Consider the following 8,393-nt stretch of genomic DNA (forward strand, 5'->3'; position numbering starts at 1 on the left):
CTTGGAGCATGTGTGGGGTCTACTTATATACTTGGGGCATGTGTGGGGTCTACTTATATACTTGGGGCATGCGTGGGACTATTTATATACTTGAGAGAATGTATGGGGACTACTTATGTACTGGGGGGGGCATGTATGGGGACTATCAATTTACCGGGGGCATGTGCTGGCCTCGGCGCTACCTATATACTGGCGGTTTGTGTGCTGGCCTGGCCTACCTATATTCTGGAGGCATGTGCTAGGGTTAAATAAGTATTAATGAGGGGGAAACTATACAGTAGCATAAATTATAATATATTGAGGGGTCATAGTGTATTACCTGTATATGCAGGGGGCACATTGTGGAGCACTGAGGAGCACTTAGCTGTTATCTAGGGACCATTATCAGGATAGCAAATTCTGCAGTAAAACGTCATGGCCAGGAGACGTTGCCATGAAGTTATCTACCTGATGGAGAAGAATTGTCAACAATGAGGAGACTACAGGAAGAATATCAGGATGGACCAGGCCAACACAGACATTGAAGGAAAGCTCTGCAAACAAATGAGAACACCAAGTGTTGTCTGCGCCTGGCTGAATGTATTTATGTGTGATTATTTACCGCTGATATATATTTATCCTTGCAGTATATGTATTTTTGGTATACGCTAATATGTGCAGTATATGATTGTGCTGTTTATTCATTGCTGGTGAATATTTATGGCATAGTCATTGGTATCTATGCATTTGCTACATTCATTGCAGATATATATTATATTTGTTTTATATAATTGTTAGGTATTTATATGTGTAGTATTTTTATTGGGGGGACATATTTCCCTATTAGGCTGAATTTGATTCATATTATTTTTTAATTGGGGAGGCATTTTTCCCCTCAGTATCGTCCCTGATTCTGCCTCGTATTTGCACAATTTTGCTTGTTTGCCTAGGGCACCAAAGTGCTTTGTTATGGGGCCCTTTGCAAGGTGACCGCCAAATTAAACCTTGGCAGGTGAATTTAAGGTTTTTGGACTAAAATGATAAAGTGAATCTTTTGTGGGCATGCCAGAGATGTAAACGGCCTCTGACGTACAAAGGAGAGAAAGTACATATGTTTGAGGATAATTGCCCAGCTGTAGCACAGCAATGAAGTTTGCTCCTCATTGTATAAACTCAAAATCAAGTTTCATCTGGAACATCCTGTGTTCCGAGGGTGTTCCCAGGAAACTTCCAGGTCCTTGTGATTCAGTCTCCAGCAGAGGCAAAGTCTGCCATAAAGGATCTCCCACTCCCTTTTCAGTGGGCAGTCCGGGGAACTCCCATTCTGAAACCGCCAATGGGCGTATCATCACTATCTGGCTATCCAAAGGAAAGAAGAGAAGCACAATGTTGACAGAAGACTTCCGGGGTTCACTCACCTCTCCATGGTACTGCTCCCGTACTAGCTTCCCAGCGTGCGCGACCCTGTCTCCTAGGGTGCGCACGCGCCGGCGCTCATAGATTTAAAGGGCCAGTGCACTGCTGATTGGTGCTGGCTATTTCCTGGATTAGAATAAAAGCCAGCATTCTCCCAGCATTCCTTGCCGGATCTTCATGCTATATGCCTAAGAGAAAGCTTAGTTATCTTGTTCCTTTGCCGTATATCTGTGTATTCATCTCTTGCTGCTCCTTGACCTGTTGCTGTTTACGCTCCTCTGCTTGCAGCCCTGGCCTTCTGCTCTGACCCTGAAACTTTGCCACCTGTCTTGACCTTCTATCTGTCCTCAACCACGAACTTGCTTTCTGACTCTGTACCTCGCCTTGGCTTTCACCATGGACAAAGTTGCACCCGTCGAACGACCTGGTGGTACCACGCCGCAGCAAATCCAACCCGCTCTGTGGCGGGCTCTGGTGCAGACTGATTGCCACTTAGACTCCGGTCCAAGGTGTCGGCTTTCGTCATCGTCCGCGGTGGTCCAGTGGGTCCACTACTCCTGGAGCCTGACAGTAAGATCCGGCAATGGATCCTGCCAAGGTCGCGCTGTCTAAACTGGCTTATCTTACCACCGTTGTGGACCAGCAGTCCCAGCAGATTGCCATGCAGGGAGAACAGCTTGGTGAAGTCAGCGCTATGTTGCAGCAACTGATGGCTACTCGGCAACAGTGTCAAGCTCCTGCGGCTCCTCCTGCTACTCCGGTTAGCCCGCCTGCCGCTGAACCTAGGCTGAGACTCTCCATGCCGTCAAAGTATGATGGAGACCTCAAGTTGTGCAGGGGCTTTCTCACCCATTGTTACCTGCACATTGAACTGATGCCGTCTCAATTTGTCACAGAACGGTCTAAGGTGGCATTCATCATCAGCCTCATCTCCAGGAAGGCCCTGGCCTGGGCTACTCCTCTCTGGGACAGGGACGATCTGGTCACAGCTACTCTCACAGCATTCATTGCAGAAATCCGGAGGAACCTGCACGGGTGTCTTCAGCTGAGACTGCACTGCTGAACCTGCATCAAGGGGACTCATCTGTTCGTGACCATGCGGTTCAGTTCAGAACCCTGGCCTCTGAACTCACCTGGAACGATGCAGCCCTTTAAAAAGGGACTTTCCGGACAAGTTAAAGACGCACTGTATGCACAAAACCTGCCGTCTACTCTGAGTGGTCTCATCACTCTGGCCACTCGGATTGATATACAGATTAAGGAGTGCTCTAAGGAACTACGTCTTGAGCAACCGCATGCCCGGGTCCGACATTTGCCTAGTTTGGCACCTGCCTTCCAAAGGCCGCTTCAGCCTCCTGCCATGCCTGCTGCACAGGAACCAATGCAGGTGGACAGAGCCCGACTTTCTCTCCAGGAACGCACCTGTCTTGACCTCCTGCCTGTCCCCGACCAAGAACTTGCCTTTTGAATCTGTACCTCGCTTAGGTTGCCACCGCAGACAAAGTCACACCTGTGGAACGACCTGGTGGTACCACACCGCAGCAAATCCAACCCGGTTTGTGGCGGGTTCTGGTGAAGACCGAGTGCCACTTACACTTTGGTCCCAGGTGTTGGCTTTCATCATCGTCCGCGGTGGTCCAGCAGGTCCACTACCCCTGGAGCCTGACACCCTTCCTACAACGTGGGGAGAATGATGACAATAGGATGTGAGTAACTGGTCCATATTCTGGATATGTTAGTTGTTTTTGTAGAGGGGCTCCATCATTCTTTTGGGGGGAAATTCTGTCCTCTTAACTAGTATTTCTGCAGCCCAATACATATAAAATATGCATGCAGAAGTGATGTTATGATGGTAGAAAAAAGTGAAGTCACATGCACTAGCCATTTGGAATTTGCTTATCAGGTTCCGCTTCCCTCATTGGCCCCATTGCTGATAGGGGCATTGTTTTTTGTTTCTTTTTTTCTTTAGCTAAGTTCATAATTTAGGGATGGGTTGTTTCGGATGCTGCCGGTTCAGATACCTGGAACCTCTTCTCTTCTCTCATTGTGGTATCATCATTATCTTGTATCTTCTCCTTTTAAAATATGTAAAACAGCTATGTTTAAGCTTTTTCCAATGTTTAACCAGTTCGCGCCCGCCCGCCGTGTATTCACGGCGGCGGTCGGGTCGCGCTGCATGGAGAGGGCTCACGGGCTGAGCCTTCTCCATAGCCGGTAAGTCTTTGCTGTATATTGCAGCAAAGGCTTACCGGTAACACCCGTGATCGGTGCTATCACCGATCGCGGGTGTTTTCACAGCGATGGCTGCCGGCAAAGCTGCCGGCAGCCTCAAAAAGATAGCGGCGCATGGGTCGATCCGTCTCCATGGTAGCCTCGGGTCTTCCGAAGACCCGAGGCTATTTCGTTTTAACCCCTTCATTACAATGTGCTGGTAGCACTGTAGTATGGCAGTATATGATAGGATCGATCAGACAATCTAGGGTTAAAGTACCCTAGGGAGTCTGAAAAATAGTAAAAATAAAAATAAAAAAAAGTTTAAAAAAAAAATTATAATAAAAAAACCTAAAATTTCAAATCACCCCCCTTTCCCTAGAACTGACATAAATATAAATAAACAGTAAAAATCATGAACACATTAGGTATCGACGCGTCTGAAAATGCCCAATCTATCAAAATATGATAACGAGTTTTCAATTCGTTTAACCCCGTAACGGAAAATAGCGCCCAAAGTCGAAAATGGCACTTTTTTTGCCATTTTGAAAAATATAAAAAAATCTATAAAAAGTGATCAAAAGGTCGTACAGTCCTAAAAATGATATCATTGAAAATATTATCAAATTTCGCAAAAAATGACACGAGCCACAGCTCCTTACACCAAAGTATAAAAAAGTTATTAGCGCCAGAAGTTGGCAAAATGAAAAAAATTATTTTTGTACAGGAGGTTTTAATTTTTGTAAATGTATGAAAACATTATAAAACCTATACAAATTTGGTATTCCCTTAATCGTACCGACCCAAAGAATGAAGTAGACATGTCATTTGGGGCGCTCAGTGAAAGACGTAATATCCAAGCCCACAAGAAAATGGCGCAAATGCGTTTTTTCACCATTTTCACTGCATTTGGAATTTTTTTTCCCGCTTCCGAGTACATGGCATGGAATATTTAATACCATCACTATGAAGTGCAATTTGTTACGCAGAAAACAAGCCGTCACACAGCTCTTTACGTGGAAAAATAAAAAAGTTATAGATTTTTGAAGGTGGGGAGTGAAAAATGGACATGAAAAAACATAACTTGAATAAACTTTCAAAACTTTCTCCCTGAACTCTAGCACTTGTGCCTCAGAGACTACTCCATGTCTTTTGTCAATAGATGATGAAAAAGCATTCGAGTCCACTGGGGTTTTTTGGAGGCAACACTGTCCTCTATTGGACTTGGGCCCACATATGTTAGAAAGGATTATGGCCCAAAATCATAATCTGACTGCTATCAATGGTTCATTTTCCCTACCCTTCTCTATTTCCATTAGTACTAGACAGGGGTGCCTACTTCCCCCTTCTTGTATTTACTTGTGATGGAGTCCTTGGCTATTGCCCTCTGGAACAATTCCTCTATTCAGGGAATCACAGCGGTTTCTTAACCACAAACCATCATTGTTTGCAGATGACTTGCTTCTCTATGTCTCTATCCCTAGGGTTTCTCTCTCTTCCAGTATAAAACAATTTGAAGACTTTAGCATAATCAGCAATTTTAACTGGTTCACGATCGCCCATCGTGTATTCATATGCATATTGCAGCAAAGACTTACCGGTAATGCCCTCGATCGGTGCTATCACGGCGATCGCTGCCGGTAGCTTCAAAATGATGGCGGCGCATGGGCGGCCTAGGATCGTTGCTCCCCGCGACGCCATCGGGGAGCGGCGATCCGTTGCCATGACAGCCTCGGGTCTTCCGAAGACCCGAGGCTGTTTCGTTTTAACCCCTTAATTGTGCTGATAGCACATTGTAATGAATGAGGAGGAAAATCCCCATATACTTCCATACTGTAGTATGGCAGTATATGATAGGATCGATCAGACAACCTAGGGTTAAAGTACCCTAGGGAGTCTGAAAAATAGTAAAAATAAAAAAAAGTTAAAAAAAAAAATATAATAAAAAAATTAAATAAAAATTCAAATCACCCCCTTTCCCTAGAACTGATATAAATATAAACAGTAAAAATCATAAACACATTAGGTATTGACACGTCCGAAAAGCCCGTTCTATCAAAATATGCTAACAGTTTTTCACTGCGTTTAACCCCGTAACGGAAAATAACGTCCAAATTCGAAAATTGCACTTTTTTGCCATTTTGAAAAATATTTTAAAAAATCTATAAAAAGTGATCAAAAGGTCGTACAGTCCTAAAAATTATATAATTGAAAATATTATCAAATGTCACAAAAAATGACACCACCCACAGCTCCGTACAACAAAGTATAAAAAGTTATTAGCGCCAGAAGATGGCAAAATAAAAAAAAAATTGTACAGGAGGTTTTAATTTTTGTAAATGAATGAAAACATTTTATAAAACCTATACAAATTTGGTATTCCCCGTAATCGGGGGGGGGGGGGGTTTCCGCTGCTCCGATTGCAGCCCCGTGACTGCGCAATCCTTTTCCTGGAGCTGGCTCCTCTTCCTGGAGCCGGGTCTTGCAGGACCGGCCTGTAGCACACTGAGCATGCACAGCATGCTCAAAAAACTCACCAAAAATTGACATTTTTCATAAAATCTCTACACAAAAATGTTCTAGAAAGTGATCAAAAGAAGTTATGTGCGCCAAAATGGTACCACTGAAAAGAACAACTCAACATGTAAAAAATGAGCCCTAAACCAGCTCTGTCAACCAAAAAATATTAAAGTTGCGTCTCCGAAAAGATGGCAATGCAAAAACAAATGAGATTTCCTCTATATTAGTTTTTATCCAGTAAAATTAAATGAAAAACTATATAAATGAGGTATCACCGTAATCGTAGTGACCTATAGAATAAAGATAGTATAGTATTTTTAGTGAACGGTGTACGACCCCCAAAAAATACAAAAAGAAAGTAAAGCAAAATTGACAATTTTCTTTTCACCCATACATTCAAGAGTTAATAAAATCTCATCAATAAGCTAATGACCCACTAAAATGAAGTATTTGTAAAGTGCATCTCATGTTGCAAAAAATAAGCCCTTATATGTCCAAATTGCCAAATACATAAAGATTATATAGCCAATAAAAAGTGACAATGCATAATCTGCTCTGAATGGCGCAGCTTCCCTTCAATGCCCTGGCGTGTGCCCATACAGCAGGTTACCACCACATATGGGGGATTGTTATTCGTGGGAGGGATTGGGGATCAAATTTTGTGGAGCGTTTTGGTATTTTATCCACTGAGAATTTGTACATTTTTTGAAAAACATATTAATTTAGCCAAAAAAATGTTACTTTCAAAATTGCATCCGATTTTGTTTTAACCCCTGTAAAACAATTAAAGGGTTAACAAACTTCATAAAAGTTGTTTTACGTACGTTGAGGGGTGTAGTTTCTATAATGGGGTAATTTATGGGGTTTTACTTTTATTTAGGTCTCTCTAAGTGACTTGAAACCTGAGCAGGTCCCTCAATAGCAGGATTTTGTGTTTTTTATGAAAATGTGAAAAATCGCACCTAACGTTCAAAGGCCAATAACATCCTAAAAAAATAAGACTATGCATAAAAAACCATGTCCACATAAGACATTTAGTGAATGTTAGTTATTAAGTATTTTTGCGGTTATGACTATGTATGGTATAAGTAGAACATTTTGAAGTTCAAAAATCAAGAATTTTCACCAAATATCTTATTTTCTCATAAATAAATGCAAAACATATCACCAAAATTTTTCACCTAACATGAAGTACAATGTGTCACGAGAAAACAATTTTAAAATCACTTGGATATGTTAAAGCGTTCCAAAGTTATAACCATTTATAGTGACACAGGGCAGATTGGAAAAAATGGGCTGTGTCAGGAAGGTGAAAAGTGTTTTCGGCTTTAAGGGGTAACCGGTTAAAGTAATTCTCCAGAAAACAGAACTGAATATCATACATTCAGAGGAGCCTCCTTACCCGTCATATTGCCGAGGCTCCCAGAATTCATGATTTACTACACAGCCTCCATTGGAACATGAAGGGCTGGAACTATCCTCTACCTTTGCACTAAGCGTTTTATGTATACCCCCATCCATTCTTCTCCACATTCTTCCTTGAAATTGCAGCTTGTCTCTATACCGTGACCTTAGGAGTTGGCCGCCTCTTTACCTCAGGTTTTATCTAATGTGTGGTAGTATGGGTGGGGCAGAATATTAGATAATTTACCAATATACATTTATTAAAAGTTCTGCACCACTTACTTGATAAGTAAATTGGAGCCTCCTGTCTTTTACCTCATCAGCCAGACATTCCTGACCATAAACAATCGCCCTACCAGGACCTTGTGATAGTATTGAAAAATATAATATCAAGGCAGGGCCAGTGTTCATAGGCAGATCTTATTGGCAAAAGAGACTGGGGACTCAAAACCATATTTCACCAGAGTATCGGAGACTGCTCTTAATAAAGAAATCTGGAAAAATGGTCCACTTTGTTTCCGTTGATTCATATACTTTATTCTTTTTCTCACTTACAAGAACTCAATCACACTCCAGCCCAACTACACCAGATTTACCCTCAGATCTCTGATTAATGCTGGAGAGGCGAGAGGGATGTAGGCATCAGAGGTCGCACTAACATTGTTCCAGAAAGGTAATAATACGCGTCTTATTATTTTTTGGGGAGTATTTTTAGCCGAGGAGGAGTATGAAAATTTCGGTAATACACATATATATACTCATAGCCGTATATAATAATATACGCTATTTATGAAAAAAAAAATCATCTCAGTCAGTATCTTCTATGCTGAAATAGCAAATTGTGGCAGTATAATTATTATAAT

Source organism: Engystomops pustulosus, chromosome 4 (genome assembly GCF_040894005.1).
Source record: "Engystomops pustulosus chromosome 4, aEngPut4.maternal, whole genome shotgun sequence".
NCBI classification, from domain to species: Eukaryota; Metazoa; Chordata; class Amphibia; order Anura; family Leptodactylidae; genus Engystomops; species Engystomops pustulosus.